Source organism: Theropithecus gelada, chromosome 7b (assembly GCF_003255815.1).
Source record: "Theropithecus gelada isolate Dixy chromosome 7b, Tgel_1.0, whole genome shotgun sequence".
NCBI lineage: Eukaryota > Metazoa > Chordata > Mammalia > Primates > Cercopithecidae > Theropithecus > Theropithecus gelada.
The window spans coordinates 35,129,929-35,153,454 of record NC_037675.1 but is presented as its reverse complement, the minus strand read 5'-3'; positions in this window follow the sequence as shown (position 1 = coordinate 35,153,454).

Sequence of the window (23,526 nt, the reverse complement as noted above, 5' to 3'; positions counted from 1 at the left end):
GTGCTTTGCGTTTTCATCGCAGCCTGAGCAGGCCCTCATGTACACACACCTTGGCACGCAAATGTGGGCTCAGAGGTTGTCCCAGGCATCGGGGCTGAGTTCACACGTGTCTGTGAGGTGAAGCTGGAAATAGGCTCTGGTAGCCAAGAAAGCCAAGGAGCTGAGGGCCTCTACCATGTGGGGCTGCCACCTCCTTCCTGCAAGCACCAGGCAAAAAGGACCCGCCTGAGCCTCAGTGACCAAGTGTCTTCACCCCCGTAGCCCAGGACAAACTTTAGAAAAAATAAAAAAGCAAGTTCATGGTTGTTATTTTAAACAAAACCTTTGGAATTCTTCCTTTATCTCTAATACAAACATTTAAAGTGTTTAAATCACTACAAGAAAATAAAAATCTAAAGGCAATCTTTTAAATAGACTGGGGGTGTTGGTAGGGAAAGCAATGGGATCTCCTCTCTGCCCTTGGTTCTTGGGGCACCTCTCTCTTGCTTTTCTCTCACTTCTTGGCTGCTCTTTCCCAGGGCCCTGTCCTGGGCTCATCCTAGCATTGATCAATAGCTCTGAAAACATAGGACAACATAACTTCAGATATGTAAAGCATGTATAAGACGTTCCAGACAGTATTTACAGCATCCATCTATCTCTCTCTATCTCTCTATCTCTCTCTATCCATCCATCCATCCACCCATCCACCGATCCACCCACCCACCCCTTCCTCCCTGTATACTTGCCTTGAGAAAATAGACTGTATTAGAACGTTGATTTAATGCAATGCTCTAAGACAATTATTTTTTATTTATTTTCATTTTCTCTATCATGTTCCTCAGCCAGGAGTTTCAGTGAGCTAGTCAAAAGTGCACCAGTCTTGGAGAGCGATAGACTTAGCTTTGAATCCAGGTATGCTATATGTAGCTGTAGAATGTTGGATAATCCACCAAAATTCTCTGGTCTTTGTAAACTGAGAGTAACTACTTTGCAAGCCTTCTGTGAGGTCTCAGGGGGACCATGTGTACAAAGCACCAGGAACATATTAGCACCCTGTGAGAGGTGATAGCACCATTTCCTTCATGTTGTAGCATTTTTGAGACTCCTAGTGAAAAGAAGACATCGCAGATGTAAAGAGAAAGGACTGGCCCAGGCACAGCACACATCAGCTCATCATGCCCAACCAGTTTGACTTTGGGTCACTAGCAAAATGCCTCTGCAGAAGGGTACATGTGGAATGGAGCTGGGCTATAGTGCCATTCACTTCTTATGCCCCCTTTTTTTTTTTTTTTTTTGAGACAGAGTCTCACTCTGTCACCCAGGCTGGAGTGCAATGGTGTGATCTTGGCTCACTGCAACCACTGCCTCCCGGGTTCAAATGATTCTCCTGCCTCAGCCTCCCGAGCAGTTGGAATTACAGGTGCCCACCACCACGCCCGGCGACTTTTTGTATTTTTAGTAGAGATGGGGTTTCACCATGTTGGCCAGACTGGTCTTGAACTCCTCACCTTAGGTGATTCACCTGCCTCAGCCTCCCAAAGTGCTGGGATTATAGGCATGAGCCACTGCTCCCGCCCTCTTATGCCAATTTAAGTCTGCTTGCAAATAGAATTGGGACTAAATATATAACACAAACTTAGCTAGAGTCCAAAGTTGGAGTAGAAGTTGTTGAAACAGTTCCCTTCATGTAATTGTTATAAACAAAGTTCACAAGCTATTCATTACCCACTTTGGGCAGGGTGTATCAGCCATTTTAAATCTGCCCTCAAAAGCACAGAACAGATCAGATGGCACCTTGCTCATAGAGGAGAGGGTCTACGAGAACCAAATTCCAGCTTCAGCATATGACCTTGGGTAAGTCACTTGCTTTCTCTACACCTTAGCTTTCTCATCTGTAAAATAAGAATGGTGATATGATAGTAGTAATAATTCTATAGGCCACATGTATCTCATGCCATTATAATAACGATCAACCGAAGTCATGTATTTTAAAGCCTTCGGCAGATTTCAAGTGTAAGGCATGGTTATCTCACCTTGCAGGAAGGTCTTGAATCCATTCCAATAGCCTTTATTGGACGAGTGGTTTCTGGTGTTGATTTGTGTGCTTGAAAACATGTAGAAAGGGACTGTAGGCAACATTTCTATCAGGGGTTGGGAGGTGGTCATAGGCAAGATGCTTCTCAACGGCAGATGATGTAAGGATGAGAGGGCCAACTATGATATCAGGGGATAGACTCAGGATTCCTTCGGGCCTTGATAACTTTAATCCTCTCTACCTTTGTCCTCCCTCCCCTCAACATGCTGCAGTCTGTCCGTTGCATGAGCACAGGCTCCCTCCTCTTGGTTACTTTCCCCATTTATTAACTTCCTGATCTCTCGAACCAGGTGTCTGCAGCAGTCTGTGTTTACCAAATGTTCTGTGTGGTGTATTGTTCGGTTGAGGCCATGGAACTCATTCTAGCAGATGAACCATGAGCAGGAGTGACATGTGTAGCTTCCACACCGGGACAATAAAGAACCAGTGTCTTACTTCCCCTGTTCTTGCTTCCTCTGCCATGTGCCCCCAAAGGTACAGCTACAAGATGGAGGAAGCTATTTGACCTGCATCAGACTTTATGTGAACACAAGGTAAGCCTTTATCATGTGAAGCCACTGAGATTTGAGGATTTATTCTGGGATTGCCACATAGTTTAGCCTGTCTTGACAATAAGCGGGGCGTGACTGCTGCTTCACTTCCCCTCACCCCACCTGCTCCTCCAATTTGTGTAATCTTGTGTCTGCCCTCACTGCTTGGGGAAACGGCTACCCTCAAAATTTACCAGTGACCTCATCCTTATTCAGCTACAGACTGCTGAGTTGCCTCATGCACTTAAACTCTTCTTTCTCTCTTAATCTTTTACTTCAGTATTTTAAGTTTAACAAAAAGTAATCCCTTCACATTTTAAGGAAATCTCCCCTTACCTTCTTAATTATTTATCTGCCTTCTGTTCTGTTTGCTTTTTCTCTTACCTCCAAAGGCAGGTGTTCCCCCAAAGATCTGCCTCTGGCTCCCCTCTCTTCTCATTCCCCCACTCCCCCAGGTGCTTCCATATGCTCCTGTGTGCTCCAGCAGTTGGCTCATTTGCACAAGGTGGCATTCCTCACCCTCAGCTCCAGCCCAGTGTTTCCAGCCTCTCTAGATGTCTGCCTGGGGCTGCAGCCCACTTTTGGAGATGACTGTTCAGAACTAGACTTATCATCCTTTTTCCTCTTTTCCTTCTTCTTCCTATTGTGCTCCCTTTTACTTACTGTTCATGGCACTGTTATCAAATTTCACCCAGGCTTGACCCCTAGATTTTCTTTTTGACTTGGTCTTTTCCATTCGACCACTCCCTTATCTAATCAGTTACAGAGTGCAGTCGATTCTTTCACCTGGTCCCTTCTCTGTATCTCCATTACTATTACACTACTTGTGTGTATGTAATGGCATTGGGGGGAGACTAGAAAGACACATGCTGGACTGTTGACCATGGTTAGTTCTGGGGAAGAATATCCATGGGAGTGGGTGGAGACGATGGGGGCTTTCGTGCTTGAAAATGTATTATTCTGTACTTTTAACATATTTTCTAACAATGCATTCACATATTAACTGCATAATACGAAGGCAACTTAAAAAAAGTAAGAATGGGCTGCCTGTGATGTAGTGAAGATTTCATAACTGGAAATTTTGGAACAAAAGTTAGATGACTTAGCATTAGGGATGTCATAGATGTTGTAGAAGGGATTCCCGTATCAAATGGTAAACTAGAAGTTATCTTCTGCATCAGTTAGGATTAGATTCAGTGGTGAGTGATGGAACTCCAAAATAACACAGGCTTAAACAACATGGAAGTTTGTATCTGAAGTAAGAGTCTAGAAGGTAATCAATCCAGGATTTGTGAGAGTCTGCCACAATTCTCAGAGATTTCTTCTGTCTTGCCACTCATGTCATGAGTTCCACCTCATAGTTTAATCAAGTTGCTTAAGCTTCAGCCATCATGTTTACATTCCATTTAGCATGACAGGCAGATTAGCACATGCCCCCTCCCTTTCAGGACACTTTCTAGAAGCTGCTACTTCTACTTCTACTCCTTTGGCCAGAACCTAGTTACACAGAAACACCGAGCTTCTCAAGAGGCTGGCATATGCTTTATTCTATGTGGCCATGTGCCCAGCTACAAACTGGTGATTCTATTACCAAGGAAATAGGTGAAAATGAATACTGGGGAGCAATTCACATTCTCTGCCAATGTTTTCACTTTGTGATTTTAAAATTAATAATAGCTGCTACTTACTGAGCTACCGCTGTGGACTAAGTCCTGGGCTAAGTGCTTCATGTGTTATCTTGTTGAATGCTCACCTGTCTGTGAGTACTGATGGGTGCAGCCATATCCCAGGCCTGGCCCCAGCCATAAGGGAAGATGGGAAACTCAGTACAGATGGAGTATCCCTAACTCAGATATTCAAAATCCAAAATGCTCTCATGAGTGTTTCCTTTGAGCTTTATGTCAACACTCCAAAATTTTAGAATTTCTGAGCATTTTGAATTTTGAATTTTTAAATTAGGGGTACTAAACTTGGTGCAAATATTCCAAAATCCCTAAAAGAAGCCCAAAATGTGAAACACTTCTGGTCCCAAGCATTTCAGATAAAGAATACTCAACTTGTATCTAGTATGTTTGTTCCCTATGAGGAAAAGCTGTCCTCATTCCAACCAAAACTCCTAAGGTGGGAATTTTCCATACTCGGATAGGGGTTTAAATGCTGACATATGACCACCCCACTATTCAATTTCTGTATTGCCCTCATTTTAGGCTTAAAAAACTTGAGAAATGGAATTTGAACTGGATTCTTTTCAAAAGCTTTGAAATCTTTGGTTCTCCTTCTATGTCTTTTCGTTTTAGAAATTCCTTTGAAAGCAATAGCATATTGATCCCTGGCCTCCATAACAGGGTTGTGTGGTAGGCATAGTAATGCCTCCTTCCGACAAGGTTTCCATGCCCTAGTCCCTGGAACCTGGGAATATGTTACCTTATATGGCAAAAAGAACTTTGTAGGTGTGATTAAATTAAGCATCTTGAGATGAGAGAGAATCCTGGATTAGCTAGGTGGGCCCTATAGAATCACAGGGTTATAAGGGAAAGAGGGAGGCAGGAAAGTGAGAGTCAGAGAGAGAAGCATGGTGACTGGAATTGGAAGTCGGGGTGATACAACTGCAGACTGGAATGAACCCGGGAATGTGGCAGCCTCTAAGGCTGGAAACAGCAAGGATGGGGCTTCTCCACTAGTGCCTCCAGGAGCAGTGTGGTCCTAGTGGCCCCTTGCTTTTAGCCCAGTGAAAGTCATTTTGGAGTTCTGACCTCCACAACTGTGAGATAATAAATTCCAGTGTTTCTAATTTAATTGTAACACAGTATTTTTTGTTGTCTTACAAATGAACAGTTCAAATAAAATGTATCTAACAGTCTTACAAGTGAATGGTTCAAACAAAATTTATCTTCAGGCAGTGGTTTGCTGTCCTTGGCTATAAAACAGTATAATCTCCCACCTGTTCTTGTCATCACCTTAGGATGTTTTGCAATGGAGATTTTCTTTCTTTTCTTTTCCTTTCCCTTCTCTTTCCTTCTTCCTTTCCTTCCTCCTCTCCTCTCCTTTCCTTTCTCTTTCCATTCTCTCTTTCCTTCCCCTTCCCTCCCCTCCCCTCTCCTCCCCTCCCCTTCCCTTCTCCTTCCTTCCTTCCTTCCTTCCTTCCTTCCTTCCTTCCTTCCTTCCTTCCTTCCTTCCTTCCTTCCTCCCTCCCTCCCTCCCTCCCTCCCTCCCTCCCTTCTTTTCGTACTCTTTTGTGCATGGAGTAGCAGGCATTTCTCTCTTGCAGCCACCCTTGTTCCCCTCCCATCCAGTCACACATGATTGCATCATGAGGCTGATTTCATTTTTATCAGCATTCTCTTTCTCTCTCTCTTTAAACCATTTTACAAAGCATAAGCAGAAAAACTTCAGAAAGTCAGATTTCAAAAGTGGTGCACTGCCTAAAAAGTTATCTACACTTCTTATGCTCTTTACTTGCTAGGACAATATTCAAAGAGATCTATAAGCATTCTATAAGTCTATGAACAAGTATTTATTGAGCATGTAGGAGGAATAGGGCTATACAGAATCTATGAGGACTACAAAAGGTAGGAGACAGCAAATCCTTCTGAACATGCCACTCATATTGAAGGGACAGTGTGTCTTGGGGAGCAGCTGCCTGACTTGATACTTCTTGAGAAGTTGAGTCATACGTGAATCTCCTTGCCAGCAAGATATTTGCTGAGACAGACAAGCAAATCTAGTATTTACATCCCTTCTGCATCTTTCATTTTTGTGTTTTCCCTGTTGTTTTACCAGCAGCACTAGTAAATGCTGTCTTCAAGATAGGAGTCTGGAGTTAACTCTACTCGTGGCAAAATCACCACCTGTGCTTCAACTGGCCATGGCACCAAATTGACAATGAGCCCAATCTCCCTGTAGTTACGCGGAGTGACCAGGTGAACATGATGATTTTTTTGTGCCTTGGGGGTCCTCAGCTGCTGGAACAGGGCTCCAAGCTGTTAAAACTGTGCTGAGAGAAACCTCACTGGACAGTGTCTGTATTTTGAGTTCCAATTTACCTGCCCAGTTCCCATGGTGCCTGGACCCATGCAGATAGTGGGCCTGAAGTTAATGTTAGATGAAAATGGTAACTATTATTATAGCTGAAATGTATTGAGTACTTACTGTGTGTCAGGTGCTATGCCAAGTTCTTTACATTGGTTAGCATTTTAGCCTCATAACAACTATTTACTCTTATTTTACAAACAAGAAGAATGAGGCTTAACATCACACTTCTGCTTATTTGCAGAGCCAAGATTTGAACCCAGGAATCCATTCACCAGTACATGCCACCTGGGTAAAAAAAAAGTTTAATTAAAACCTATGGCATTAGATTTCAAAGAGTCCTAATGTGGTTTTGAAAATAGGTGTGCTTTAATTTGTTTATCAATACGCTCCTGAAACTTGAATTAGAAGATGAATATGAATATCCTAAGAGCATGGGACATGTCTTTATAACATCTACAGTACTTAGCACTGTGCCTTACACATAGAGGACCTGAAATAAACATTTGTTAAATGAATGGATGAAACAATTTGTAGAAGTTAATTTGAATTTTAAGTGTGGCCAGTAGACCAGTATTTGAAGGAACCTGCAGGTTTACTGAACAGAGTATCTTGGTTGATCCCATTTATTTAAAGTTACCTGTAAGTGGGCATTAATGCATAGAAAGATGACTGGATGGATGTCTGAAAAGCAGACTTTTACTTTATTTTTTGTACTTTTCTGCCTTGTTTTGAGTTATTAAAAATTGAGGATGCATGTGTCTTAATTTGGGTCCCACCTTAAGTAGAGCCTCATAGACAGGAACTTGGTGTGGTTGATTTGGGATGTGATCTCAGGAAAAGAAGTGAGGAAGCAAAGAGATGGATGGAGATATCGAGGAGGAAAGTCAATGTCAGGGTGTATCTAAGGCACTGGGAGTGGGTAAAGGGAGCTCCTTGCCACGGGGACTTGGCTAAAGGACAGGAGGCTGGAACACTAATCTACTGGGTCACAGCCTTCATTGGCGTGAACACCCTCAACTTTCCAGGCTGTTTTCAAAGGCCCAGTGGGTGCTTGCAGCATCAGAAAAGGCAGAAAGAAACTTGGCTCACAGCTAAGGTGGGAGGGACACTGGTGGCGCCAGGCGATCTGGGCTCCTGGAACTGCTTACCACAGTGGCTAAAAGCAGAGGTGAGTAAGAGTTGTGAAATAGGAGGCATCTGCTATTGTACCATTTTTCAAAAACCAACAAAACAATAGTGAAAGAAGTAACTTTGCAAATCTGGACTTTCGCAGATGAGGTTATTTTCAAAGAGATCCTCATGTGCACCATGTTGCAGGCCAGGTTCCCTCAGAAGCAGAACTCGAAGACCAAATATGTGCAGGAAGTATATTGGAGAGTGCTCTAGATCTGTGCTTAAAAAGGAAGCCCGACTGGGCATAGAGAGAAGCCGTGCTGTGATGCAGCTACAAGACTTCAGCTGGCTCCAGAGGGAGCTCTGAAGCTGGGAAGGCCCTCTGGAAGGCAGAGTCGTACTGAACTGGGCGAGGGGGCTGGGCCTTTAGACAGGAGCACCCTCTAGTCATTGCATGCCAGATGCCTCAGGAAGGGGATCCACCCTTGAGCGAAGCAGCTAGATGCAGTTTCAGGAGAGGGCTTAGAGTTGAGGCCTGCTAACTGGGGTAATGGGAATCTGGGCATCGCAGCATAGTAACTACTGTATGTGGCTTTTAGCAAACTCGCATTTGAACCTCAAGACCAATAAATAACATTGAAAAATTCAAAGCCAAGATAAAAAGCAAAACTTAATTTGACAACAAGTCTCCTTCCTTATTGTGTGGCAGGCCAAATCGAAAAGATACAAGGAATAGGACAAGGTTATTTTTTCACTTGTCAGATGAAGACTTTGGACTACATCAGGAATTACACACTGATGGTCCACAGGACAAATCTGTCTGAAAAGTCTGTTTTACTTGCATCAGTAGTTTTTCAAATCTGATTTCTGGTTTCTCTTAAAAATTTGGAATTCCTAGCATGTTGGGCCCACATTCTTTCATTGTAAGTGCCAGCCAGAGTGGAGTAGCAGGTGCCCTCCTTATGGGGGCATATCCTTTCCCTGGACCCCCCTTCCCTTCAGCCTGCTTCAGTCATTTTTGTTACTGGCTGGGACCTGCCACCATTTGAGTTTGTGAACTCTGATCTATGTATGAAGTTCTACTGGCTCCGAGGAGCTATGATTCTGTGTGGTTAGTCTTGCATATTGCTAAAATAAGTTTTTACTTTCTAATGGCATAATGACAGCTAGAAACCTTTGGCTTTCTAGTCAAAGATATATCTCTTCCTGGAGTTCTCTTTGGGCAAGTCAGACCTTTTTTTTTCTTTTCTGTGGTCTAGTTTTGTGGCTTCACAAACAAGGATCTCAATGACCTTGATCTGGATCATGAGCATGAATTAAAATACTTTTGGTGGTTATGGTAGAGGCTGTGTGGGATTGTTTTAGCTTCTAGAATGTTATTTAAGATTCAGTGATTCCCATACTGGGCTGAATCTCAGAATTACCTGGGCTAGTATAGAAATAAAACTTTCAGATTCTTCTGGGCCCCTCTGATTCACTAGATCTGGGTCTTATAGGTGGAGCCTAAGAATCTTTGTTTTTAATCAGTTTCTCAAGCAACCTCTAGGCATTAGGAGCCATACTGGCTTCTTCTAATTGCTCCTGGTATTCACTGCTTGGTTCATGTGCTATAAGCTTCTAAACTCCTGATGTGAAGGGTCCTTTCTTATCTTTTTGTTCATCCCATGGTTTTGTGCTGATACCTAGCACAGTGCTCTAGAAATCCTGCGCACTTAATGAATGTTCAGTGAATGAATGCTTGACGGAGTGAATGCACATTTCCAAATGCCTTTCTTCTTTAGGAAGTGAAGAGCACAAACTTCCAAGATAATATGTTGAAAATCACTGGATTTAGAGAAATTGACTTATAGATACGGTGTCAAATAAGGCAGAGATGGAAAGAGTCCTAACTTCATCTTAGGAGGTTTTCGCCTTGGGGATGTTAAGAAATAAATGACTTCTTCTAAAGATAACTTATACTTTTCATTAAAAGATAGATGATTTACCCCCCATGCAGTGTATGTGAGTTATTTGTATAATATTTCAAAAATAGCAAACTGACTCAATAGAAAAGAAAACGTTCTAAATTATGCCAAAATTTTGCCTTGAAATATAAATCTTGAAAGAATAAGATCAGGGGCTTCTTTTCATACTAGGAGATGGATGCCGTGATAGAAATTTAATTTATTGTGTTCTGGTTTATTTATCATGGACTTGCTTCCAAAGAGTTCAAAAAGCATGTGTCTGCAGAGCACCAAGGGGGAGGCGTGGCCAGCCCACGGTTAACTTGGATTGTAAATGGGAACAATCCAGAAAATTTTGGCTCAAAAATTTACATAGCCAAACAAGCACCAAGACTTTTCTTTCCTAGAGGCCCTTGGTTTTAACCTCTAACTTCTGGGGTTAAGGCTTCAGAAAGGCTTCGGGTGGGTGAGATGGAGAATCTTTTTTTTTTTTTTTTTTTTTTTTTGAGACGGAGTCTCACTCTGTCACCCAGGCTGGAGTGCAGTGGTGCGATCTTGGCTCACTGTAACCTCTGCCTCCTGGATTCAAGCAATTCTCCTGCCTCAGGCTCCTGAGTAGCAGGGACTACAGGTGCATGCCACCATGGCTGGCTAATTTTTGTATTATTAGTAGAGACAGGGTTTCACCATGTTGGTCAGGCTGGTCTCAAACTCCTGATGTCGGGATTTGCCTGCCTTAGCCTCCCAAAGTGCTGGGATTACAGGTGTGATCCACCACACCCGGCTGAGATGGAGAATCTGATTGGCTTGAGTGTGATTGACTGTGGTCTACCAGGTCTGAACCAGCAACCTTGGACAAGTGTGACACTCTGGCTAGAATGCACCAATTTTTCCCAAGTGCTCAGGAGTCTGTTAGTGAAGTTTGTGAGTTTATTTTTTGATACCCATAATGATTTCTGTCTTGAACTCAATTAGAATAAGTTTATAAAAATCTGTGTTTTGCCTCACTGGCACGTGCCCTTTGTTTTTCATTTTCTCCTTAAACAATAGGATTATAATGCAATAAACTACTCAAATTAATGTTGTACAGACAAAGATGGTAATGGTGCTGAAAGTAAACCATTGATGGGTTGCTGTAGCACTCTGCAGTATTTTGAAATGTTTGCTGTCAGCTGAAAGCCCAAAGATATGAAAAGATAAGAGAGAATGTCAATGTTTAAAAATACATATTGTGCAGAAGATACGTTTGCTGAAGTTAAGCTGGACTGTGCACTAATTGGATTATAAATATCAGCATCAGCCCCATCGTTGTCTGTGAAGTTTGGACATCATAGGGCTTCTCATTTTGTGCCCTGATTTCTGTTAATAGCTGTTATGACTGTTACTGCTACTTCCACCATTACTATTATCACTGTCCTTCTTGCTGGTATTGGCTAGTCCAGCCCAGCAGAAGTCTTTGAGGATCTGAGACCTTGAGAAAGCCTGAGATTTGCTGTGGTCGTAGTCCCCAGAACTGTGACTAGATTTGGACAAAGTCATGAGAGATTCTATCACATGTTAATTTAATATTTGTGCAGTTTGTGCCGCTACCCAATAAGGATATTCACATAAACTGATTCCATCTAGTTCAAAGGTTTCTAGAAATAGAGAAGATTTTAAAAAATCTTAAGGACCAAAGAAAAGCATGAGTGGGTAGGATAATACTAGAGTAGTGGTTGCAGACTTTGAGAAATGGAAGAATGCTTTGCTTCAATCTTAGACTTTCAGTGGTGAGACCTCTCCATTTTGAGAACAGTGATATGATAACATTTAATAGAGTTTAGGGTATCCCATTAAAGTTGTGGGCAAGAATGCAGTTGGTGTCCTGGCCAGGTTGCTCTCTGGTCATTAAGAAACCTTACTTTGCTGAGGAGATGTCTGCAAAATTCTTAGAGAAGAGAACCCAAAATAGTTTTGTGTGACATGTGATTTCTTTAGTGGGTAACCTTCTTTTTAACACTTGAAAAGATTCAGAATTAATTATAGAATTATTTAAGAAAATCAAACTTATGTTAATAAAATATTTTGTCTGTAAAGAATCAAGGACAACCAATCCAATGCAACCCCTATCAAAATATCAATGACATTCTTCACAGAAATAGAAAAAAAGTCTAAAATTTTTATGAAACTGCAAAAGACCCAGACTAGCCAAAGCTATCCTGAGCAAAAAGAACACAATTGGAGGAATCCTGTTATCTGACTTCAAATTATACTACAGAGCTATAGTAACCAAAACAGCATGGTACTGGCATAAAAACAGACACATAGACCATTGGAACAGATTAGAGAACCCAGAAATAAATCCATATATCTACACTGAACTCATGTTGGACAAACATGGCAAGAACATACATTGGGGAAAGGACAGTCTCTTCCATCAACGGTGCTGGGAAACTGGATATCCATATGCAGAAGAATGCAACTAGACTCCTATATCTGTCATATATAAAAATCAAATCAAAATGAACTAAAGACTTAAATCTAAGGCACCAAACTATGAATCACTGGGGAAACATTGGGTAAACACTCCAGGACACTGGACTAGGCAAAGATTTATTGAATACCCCATAAGCACAGGCAACCAAAGCAAAACTGGAAAAATGGGATTGCAGGTTAAAAAGCTTCCACACAACAAAAGAAACAATCAACAAAAGGAAGAGGCAACCCATATAATGGGGGAACATATTTGCAAACTATTTATCAGACAAGGGATTAATCATCATATTATATGAGGAGCTCAAACAACTCAATAGAAAAAATACATAATCTGACTAAAAAGCGGGCAAATGATCTGAATAGACATTTCCCAAGAGACATACAAATGGCACAGGTACGTGAAAAGGTGCTCAACATCAACGATCATCAGAGAAATACAAATCAAAACTACAATGAGATACCATCTCACCCCAGTTGTGACTTTCATCCAAAAGATGGGCAACAACAAATGCTGGCAAGTATGTGGAGAAAAGGGAACCTTCATATAATCTTGGTGGGAATGTGAATTAGTACAACCACCATGCAAAACAGTTTAGAGGTTCCTCAAAATCTGAAAATAGAGCAGTCATATAATCCAGCAATCCTACTGCTAGGTATATACCCAAAAGAAAGGAAATCAATTTATTGAAAAAATATCTGTGCTTTCATGTTTATTGCAACACTATTCACAATGGCCAAGATTTGGAAACATCCTAAGCGTCCATCAGCAGAAAAACGGATAAAGTAAATATGGTACACGTATATAATGGAATACTATTCAGCCAAAAAAAATGAATGAGATCTTGTCATTTGCAACAACATGGATGGAACTGGAGGTCATTATGTTAGGTGAAATAACCCAGGCATGGCAATACAAACTTTGCATGTTCTCATTTATTTGTGGGATCTAAAAATTAAAACAATTGAACTCATGGAGATAGTAGAATGATGGTTACTGGAGGCTGGGGTGAGGTAGGGAGAGTGGGGCTGGTTAATGGGTATAAAAAATAGAATGAATCAGATCTAGTATTTGACAGCACAATGGGGTAAATATAGTCAACAATTTATTGTACATTTAAAAATAACTAAGAGTACAAATGGATTGTAACACAAAGAAAGGATAAATACTTGAAGTGATGGATACCGTATTTATCGTGATGTGATTATTATGCATTGTATGCCTGTATTAAAATATTTATGTACCCCATATGTACCCAATATTTACCCCATAAATACCCAATATTTACTATGTACCTGCAAAAAATTTCTAAACAAAGAATCAAGGATATATTTTAAGCATTATCAAAATGATCAAAGAGTAACTTTCAGCCTGAAAGCGGCAGGACAGGAAATCTGACACAATGATGCTCAGGGTTTTCGGCTCCACCAGGGGCTTCCATCTTTGCCACCACTGTCTTGGTTATCACTGAGAGATACTTATTAAGGACTTATTTGTGTATAACAAAAATAAATAAAAAACTAATTAGCTCTGATCTCTTTCCTCTAAATCTAGCAGTTCATTTAGTTGATGAAAATTTTATAGGCAGAATGATATAATTTATACTATATGTAGTTAGAGTATATATACTTGTCATAATTATACAATTTAAGTTAACTATGCAAGTAACATTGCAGAGAAGCCAGGTAGAGATATGCTAGGGCACACACTGAAAGACAACCTGATTGGTCTTTATCCAGGTGAGACATTCTCTGACCATTGAATTCAGCCTAGAATTCACAGCATCCTCTCTACAAATTAACAAATTATATGAACACATACTAATGATGTTTTGACGTGTGCCAAACAGAAGACTGCCAGAGAAATTCCGAAAAGTAAAATATCGCATGAAATAATCTATTAGGCTTCAGGAGATATTCATAAGACTCTAGCCTCTTCACTTTGTATCCTAGAAAGTTGCTGAATGGGACAAAATTGAGATATGATAACAAAATGAGTTAAGACACTCTTCACTGAGTTCTTTGGATGTTTCACAATTTAAAGCAAGAGCTATCGATCTTTTCATTTTAGTTTTTGAAAGACTCAATTTTGTACATATGTTAGACAATGATAAGACACTAATCAAGCTGACTGTTCATCTTTCATTTAGTTAGTCAACCACATTTATTGGACATGAAAATGTGCTAAGCATCTTGGGAGATAAGAAAAGGAAGATGAGGTCTTACCCTGGACTGTAAGTAAATGGAGCTGTCTCTGGGCTTTTGTGACAGATGTTGGCCCATCCTGGGGTTCATGGTTGTAAAATACCTAGGAGTGAGAAGGACCTTTTCTTCCGTCTCTGCCAGTACTTATCTCGTGCTCTGTAGAATGCCACCTTCCCCAGGGGAGCCAAGCTATTCATTCTCTCTTCCTTGAGGGTGGTGGCAGATTTGTTTGTCCCCATTTTGCTGATAGCAAAAGTGGAGCTAAGTAAATTATAAAGGTCACTTCACAAAAATGTATCTGATTCTATAATCTTCAGATTCCATGGCAAGGAACAGAAGGAAAAGTGTTATAAACGACGAGTCCAAGATTTGCCAGACATTAGGTCCTCTACTGTTCTGAGCTGTGCTTCCTGGAAGAGTGAGCATGCGCAGAGTGGTGTCTCTGTGCAGTTAGGAAAAAGAGAGATGTTAGAAAATTCGGTGCATTCACACCTCTCTCCTGCAACCAGAGTCCCCAGACTTTCAGTGAGTTTTAAAGTGATGTACTTACTATGTGGAAAGCCACAGTAAAAGAAAAAGAAATCCCCTCGGACAATAGACATATTTGGTAGGATTCTTGAGAAGGATGTGGTAATTTCATAACGGAGAAAACAAACATAAATATTTAAGAAATGATAAGCTCTCCCAGCGGAAACCTCTTCCCCTCCCCAACGTGGTATGCGATCGCCTGCAGGCATTTCTAGTCAGAGAAGCCATCTCCGACTAGAAATTAACTTGCATCTCTCTCTCAGTATGTCTGCTAATTTATGTCTGTGTGATTAAGATCTTTATTGAAAAATTGTGCAATATCAGGATCAATAGCCAGGCATTTGGAACAGTAGCATACACTCAGAAACCCCTCCGGTGGGATGGATGTGCACTGGAAAAGAACGCACTTCCTTCTGCCAGTTAGGTTTTTAGGTTCATGGCCTGAGAAAACAATGAAATCAGTCAGGTATTTAGCAAGGAGGGGCATGATACAATAAAATGTCTCATAATGAATTTAACTCAATTCACTCAGAAAGCAAAGGGTAGGGGCCAAGAAAAAGCATGATTGCATAGTTCGGACCACTCCAAGAAATAATAAATGGACTTATTACAGCTACCTAGAATGTTTCATTCCAATTGTCTATAACCAAGGTATTAAAAAATAATTGAGAGCAGGATCTGGATGACAAAGGAAAAAAAAAAAAAAAACCCTACATTTATTTACATTACTTTTTCAGGGCATATTTTTGGTTCTTCACTTCTTATTTTTTGGCTTATCTTGTTCTCTGAGAAATCTATGCAGATCTCCAACTGGAAGAGAGGGTGAAGGGAAACATGGAAAATGCTTTCATTCCTTTACACCTGAAGCTACACTGCCCTGAGACACATAGGATGGAAGAAAAACCCCTTAAACAGGACTTGTAGTCTAGACATGGCCCCACCACCCTCTTTCACCCGCACTCAATCACTTCCTGCCACCCACTTGCTCTGGCAGCTGCTGTAGGTCCTGATACGTTGCTACGGCCTGACATATATAGTAGTGTCCTTTTCATACAGTGGCTACAAAAGAAGTGGGGTAATGTTTGAAGGACCACCGGGGAAAGCCAAACTTTCTATGAGAGGGCTGTGCAGGAGCCCTAGTTGTTGCTTTTCTGGTGTGTCCAGTTTATCAGTGCAGCACGAAGGAAGCTTTCTTTGCGTTCAGGGAGTCTCAAGGTATTTTTTGCTTCTAGGTGTTAGGTTAGTATAGGCTTCCAGGCCGTAGGCTGAAGATCACCATGTAGCACACTGTGGATAGAAAGTCCGAAGACTTGCCTGGAAGCACAGATGGTCATATACCAACTGTCTATTCACAGTACTAAATGGTTAGCTTGAGAAACAGGAAGGTGCTATGAGGAGGATCCGCAGTGGTGTCAGCTGCATGGGCTGGGCTGATGCTTAGTCTCTTTAGCCCAGAAGACTCAGCGGAGGTTGCTAAGCTGCCTTTTCCTTCACAGAAGGAAGGAAGACTAGAGGTGGGCTGAAGAACTGCAAACAATATCCAGGGAATTGTAATACAGAAAAATTGGTCAACTTTCCTACTGTTCTGCATAGGGAGTCAGCACCTTGGGTGTTGATACAGCCGATTTATTCTCTGTCAGCCCATCACCATCCCGAAAAGTACTATTTAGGGGTTAATGAAACTGAGCTAAACCTATGTAATAGGTCTCAGGTGGATAGTTTTGTCCCCAGGATCTGTTTGAGCCAATTTGTACCTGTTCAGAAGAGCCAGTTTTGTGCACTGATATCATGTTGGTAGGTTGAAACTGGCCGTGGAGAGAGTATTTATGTGATGGAAATTGTCAAAGTTTACAAATCAGAGCCAGTTGTTAAACATTTACCAGCACACTGCTGCCTTGAGGCCTTCTGTTTTGGATAGTTTGGACAGAGAAATTCACTTTTCCCCAGGCAGACCTGCCTTGTGTCTCACAATTCTAGCTACTCACCTCTACCTCTAATGCTGCTCCTGGTCGGCTTGCCTCCGGTTGAAGTTCTCTGTCCCCTCTCGATTCCTCCAGCACTTTCTCTCTCTTTTTAAAAAAATTTCCATTTTTATTTTAGATTCAGGGGATACATGTGAAGGTTTGTTATAAGAGTATATTGTGTGGTGCTGAGGTTTGGGCTTCTATTGATCCTGTCACCCAGATAGTGAACACAGTACCCGATAGGAAGTTTTCCAGCCCTTGCCCCCCTCCTCTCCTCCCTCTCTCCTTTTTTCTTCAGCACTTTCTATTTGCAATACTCTTTGGACATTCATGCTTCATCTTATAGGATTGTGTGACTGTTGCTGTTTTGCTGTAATCCCTGTTTATATGTTCTTGTACCTTCAACTAGAACATGAGGATGGAGAGAGTGCATACTGTTTGGGGAATCAGCCATGGTGGTAACAATGGATGTATGGTAAAGGGTGTGTTAGTCCATTTTCACACTGGTGATAAAGACATACCTGAGACTGGGGAAATTATAAAGAAAAGGAGGTTTAATGGACTCACAGTTCCATATGGCTGGGGAAGCCTCACAATCATGGCAGAAGGCAAAAGGCACGTCTTACACGGCAGCAGGTAAGAGAGAGAATGACAGCCAAGTGAAAGCAGAAACCCTTTATAAAACCACCAGATTTCATGAGACTTAATCACTACGAGAACAGTATGGGGGAAACTGCCCCCATGATTCAATTATTTCCCACTGGGTCCCTCCCACAACACATGGGAATTATGAAAGCCACACCTTAAGATGAGATTTGAGTGGGGACACAGTCAAACCATATCAACAGGGGTGGTTCAACACGGGGCTTAGGCAGACTGGAAAGTGACTTGAAAGGCATATTGAAATATTTGAAGTCTGGGGCAGCACCCATTCAGTACAAATGACATGATGGAGAAGCTCTGTGGGTCTCATTGGAAGATATTCAAATATTCTCTTAATGTGCCATCCTTGTTAGGTCTGATTTGTGATTTTTTTTTGAATCATCACAGTTGGTTTTCAATCAAAGCCACTCAAGAATTAGCCTTGCCTATAGATAGGAGAAGAGATTGTGCAAGGAGTAAATTGGAGCAAGAAACTATGTCTATCCACGTGCTGCACACACCAGGAGATCTTTCAGGAGAGTTCTGTAAGAGAAAGGAGGAGGGAGTATTAGCTAATAGTGTCTGCTGTTTACCTCCATGTGTCTGTTAGCAGGAAGTTTTTCCTTAGCTTCTTACACATCATTCTCTTCTCTCCCTTTCTCCTACAAGCATTTGGGGGTTTTATTCCCCTGGTGTCCGTAGAGTCCCAGCAGGGTCTAACTCTGCTTCTTCTGTTTCCAGAACCCATGATCTATCCCAAGAGGCCCTTCCACTGAAGATTCTAGATAAAAGTGACCTATCTGAGAAGATCCTCCATCCTCACTTTGAACAACTTCAAAGTTTGCCCTGGGGTCTTGAGTCTGTGATAGAGGAGGTCTGGGTGACTGTGGGATGAGGAACCTCCCTTCTGAGTTACACGGAGAGACAGTGTCAGAGTCAGGCTTTTCTGGGGGGCATATGAGCCTTTGGAGAGGCAGGTTGTATTAATGACTGTATCTCTGTGGGTTGAGAGTAGGTATGGAACAGACAGCAGAGAGGAGGGGTGGTACAGGATCTGTAGGCCCCACTTTACCCTGGGGTTGCCAGTCTGTGCTCACCATGAGGTCTTATGCTCACTAAGAGTGCCACTTTTCCTCTGCTTCCCAGTCATCCTCGCTGGTTTCAACGACCCACTAATTCCACTAATACTTGAGAGACTCTCGAAGATAAGAAGATGAGTGAGAGAATAGAAATAATAAAAAGGTAAGGGCAAAGGAGCAGGTTTATCTTAAACACATTTTTCTTTCCCTGGAGGTGCCTTCCTGTCTACTTAGAGCATATGTTAGTGTCCTACACATGGGGTACTGGGGAGTTCATCTCTGGAAAAGCCTTTTGAGTTCTGGAGAGCAAGGATATCTTGAAAATAGGCTTCAGTGGTTATCCATCTGTAAATTTCTAGAACTCCTTTGTATGTATTTCCTTTGATGTTAACAAACTCCTTTGTGGTTCTACACCTCCATCCCTGTTTCATTTGCCTGGACTGCCCATCCCATCACTGCACCTGAGAAATTTGGCATCTGTTAAGAATGAAATGCCCCCATCTCATCAGTGTCAGCCACTTCATAGTTAAACTTCAGTTTCCCCATCAGGAAACGAGAGACAATAGTATCTCCTTCATAGGGTTGTTGTGAAGGTTAAACCCATGTTAAGACATGTAGAACTTCTAGCAGATCTGCATTGTATGTGGCACTCAACCAAGGTTCTCGCTCCTTCCCCTCTCTTTGCTAACCCTCTTCTGGGCTCCTGTACTCTTTGTTCATAGCTCCTAAGTTTACCATACTACCAGTTTCTGTCTCCATGTGTGTTTCTCCAGCTGTACCATCAACCCCTGAGGATAGAGGTTCTTTTCTTTTCTTCTCTTTTCTCTTCTCTTCTCTTCTCTTCTCCTCTCCTCTCCTTTCCTCTCCTCTCCTTTCCTTTCCTCTTTTTCTTTTTCTTTTTTTGAGATGGAGTCTTGCTCTGGTGCCCAGGCTGGAGTGCAGTGGTGCGATCTCGGCTCACTGCAATCTCCATCTCCTGGATTCAAGCAATTCTCTTGCCTCAGCCTCCCGAGTAGCTGGCACTACAGGCACCTGCCACCACACCCAGTTAATTTTTGTATTTTTAGTAGAGATGGGGTTTCACCATATTGGCCAGGCTGGTTTCGAACACCTGATCCACCCACCTCAGCCTCCCAAAGTGCTGGGATTACAGGTGTGAGCCACCACACCCAGCTTAGAGGTTCTTTCTTAATCATCTTTATAGCCTTAGAACCTAACACAAGTCCAGGTACATAGACAATCTGTAAATGTCTGTCAATTGAGTAAATGAAGGAATGTGTGAATAAACAAAGGCAGTCTGGTTCAGTGCAGGGGGATTAGTTGCTCGAGAGGCTAACCTAAAATAAGAATATAGTGCCAGTTAATTTAGGTTTTTTACAGATAACTCATGTCACTGGCAAAATGTCAATAAATGTTTTCATTTGGTAACTTTAATATTTATCATATAAAATTTGAACATTTGATAGAAAATAAAGATTTGTGGCCGAGTGTGGTAGCTCATGCTTGTAATTCCAGCACTGTGGGAGGCCAAAAAGAGCAGATTGCTTGAGCCCAGAAGTTCAAGACCAGCCTGGGCAACATGGCAAGACCTTGTCTCCACAACAAATACAAAAAGTAGCGGGGTGTAGTGGCGAGCCCCTGTAATCCCAGCTACTCAGGAGGCTGAGGTGGGTAGATCGTTTGAACCCAGGAGGTGGAATTTGCAGAGAGCTGAGATCGTGCCAATGCACTCCAGCCTGGGTGACAGAGTGAGACCCTATCTCAAAAACAAACAAACAAACAAACAAAAACAAAAAAAAATTGTTATTTCTAACCTTCTTCTGCCTTCAAAGAAGAATGAATTCTTCTTATTAGAAGTTTTATGAAGCACAGAAAGAATCTCTTAAAAAAATACTTCTTAGATGCCCAGAATTGGGTTAACTATACTCTGATTTATCACTGGCTCAAATATGGCCCTCTTTTATTTGATGTATTTATTACACAATCAATACCTCGGAACCCTCTCACAACCCAAAGATGAGAACACTGACAATAAGGTAATTTGACCTGTGTGTTCTTCTCCCGTCCTGTACTGCTGTCTCCTCCACATTCTGTAACCATTAACCTGAAGTTTGTCTTTATCATTCCTTTCCTTTGTAAAAGGTTTATCACTGCTCTCTATAGATGCCTTCATAAAGCTCAGTTTTTGTAGTGTTTGTTCTTTATTCATAGAGTATTGTGCTACATATGGTCTTCCAAGACTTGCTTTTGCCCTTCAGCATCATGTCACCTCTGATTCACCCACGTTGTTGCCTTTGACTGAAGTCATTCATTTTCACTACTGTATAATTCTCTGTAGAGTGAATGCACCATAATTTATCCTGTCGATGGGCCTTTGGTTTGTGTCCAGTTTTATGCTTTTACGAGAAGTAGTGCTATGAGCATTCTGAAACATGTTAGCTAATGTATAGGCGCCGAATCAAAATCTTCATCTTCAGTAATAGGATTTCATAAATAATTAACGAAAATAAATACTCATCAGTAGTTGATGGAAAACATTCAAACGGATAGTAACTACGGCAGTGGGGCAGAGAGTGGGTGGGAAGTGAAAAGAAAGAGGGGAGAGAGAAGCATGGGGACAGGAAATGTTTGGTAGCTGCAAGGCCAAGAGGAGCCATTTGATAGGACAGACAAATCCAGGAGGTATTTTTCAAGTAACATACTGTCTGTTGTTCAATATAAATACCTTTCTATATCACCATTTCAAATGTGTCAGTAAATTACATTGCTCAGTTACACAAGTGGAGTTTTGCTTTGAAAATACAGGATGAGAGGATAGCTGACATGTGAGTTATAGACAAAGACATAATTCATCTTTTAGTACTATAAAATCAGCTTTTCTCACCCCGCTAAACAAATGTTGAACAAATAGTAAAGGAATATTGGTGTAAGAGATTCTAAACTATTAGCCTATTCAAGGTAACCACACGTTTTGACCAGACCTGAATGAATGAGTGAAGATACCTTGGAATGAACATGACTTGGGTCAGCTATTCCAGTACCAAACTCGGAGGGGTAAAATCTCTAGTCTTTGGATCAAGGAGGTAAAATGTGGGTGTGTAATGGATCTACATTCCAAAAATTTGCTCCTCTCTTAAACTTTGGAAACCCTGCTTAATTTTTATTTAGTCTTTTACATCTACTAGGGCTGCTATCACCTATGTAAGTGCCATGAAATTAAGATTTGGAGCAGCCCACTTCTCCACCAGCACAGATTCTATACTTGAGAATTTTCCCTTCTGTCTTTAGGCAAAAGCAAATGCTGATATCAAGGCTGGTGGCTCTTTATTCAGGCATTTGGATCCTTAAACACCGTAAACTGAAGCATGCCCTGAAGCATAGGGTATGATAAACACAAGTGTTTTTGCTATCAGGACGTGCAATCCTGTTCCTACATGCTCCACATAATTGGACAGCAAACAGTACTCCTTTTCTTCCTTATGATCCCCTGTATTGCTGTGGAAATTGGAGCAAAATGTGATAATTGGAATGATTGTGCACTTAGCATTCCTGAACTCAGCAATGATAAGAAAAGGGTAGCAGTCTCTTTGTGATTTTTATGAACAGGAGTAAAACCTGGGATGTGTAGTGGCCAGTTTCAGTAGTTGGTACCAGGTGCTATATGGTTAGTTTTTTGAAGAAACACATTTACCAGTGAACTTCTACACTGACAAATTTCAAATAACAGTTTCATCTGCCTTTGTTGAAAAAGGGGCTTGTCAGTGCTCTTAGGGGCTCCATCGTGTGCGGCGTTCTAAGCGGGCAATGCACTACTTAGAAGAGTCCACAAGGCAAAGACACTGGCTATTGAGTTTTTTGGCTGCCTCCCCCTGCCCTAGCCCTAAAGATGGAATCCAGGATCACCTATGTAATTTGTGAGGCTCCCTGCAAAATGAAAATGCAGGACTCCTTATTTTAAAGAAATTCAGAATTTCAAGACAACAACAGAACAAGGGTTGCTGGGAGGCTCCCTGTTCCCATGCTCATGAAGGCAGCCCTGGCTCTGATCTTAAATAAGAAGTGGGATAAGAGAAGTTCCCTAATCTCTCTGGCATAGTTTACAGTATGTGCCAGGTACTCATGGGGAACAGGTGATGTTTCACTGAAGGCCCAGGGATGCGTTCTTCCAGCCTCTGGTGAACAGGAGAGAGAAAAACCCAAAGTGAATGACTGGGTCACCTTCAAGATACTTTCTGTTCCTCAGAGTCTGTAACTTAAAAGCCCTTATCCTGAAGGGACACTAATTCTAAGAGGCTGTGCTTTTCTTCCCTACTCTTCACAAACTGAGAACTGCAGCTTTACCATTTATTAACTATTGTGACCTAGGGCTGGTGATTTGTCATCTCTGTGCCTCAGTTTCCTTATTTGTAAAATGGAGGCAACAGTACTTAACTCATGGAGTGGTTGTGAGGATTAAACTAAACAACTCATGTAAAGTGCTCAGTAGAGTCCAGGTGCGTGGTCAGCTTTCAGTAAAGAGTGATCATTATTGCTATTATTGTGATAAATCCTTGCTTTTGGAAAAGCTTGTATATGAGAAAAAGGCCCTGGGGTGACAATTCGGTTGAAGGCATATGCTACCCCAACAGACCTTTCCCAATTCCTTTTTCTCCAGCTTAACTCCTTTTAAATGTAGAGTCTTTTGAATATGATGAAAGTCCACACACTAACAAAGCCACTGCTGCCAGCAAGGTCACCCAAGGAGAAGCAGCCTTGTCCGTGGGCGTGCAGAATTGTATGCATTTATGCATACAATTCCAATCCAGGCAGAGGGAGTCTGTTAAATTCCCAACTCAGCTTGGAAAGGTCATCAAGATTCATTTGTTGGAATTGCTGGTGACATCTGAAGCTTTCATAGAAGAGCTTGTTCTTTCCAGAAGAGTATAGAGTCCCTGTCAGTTA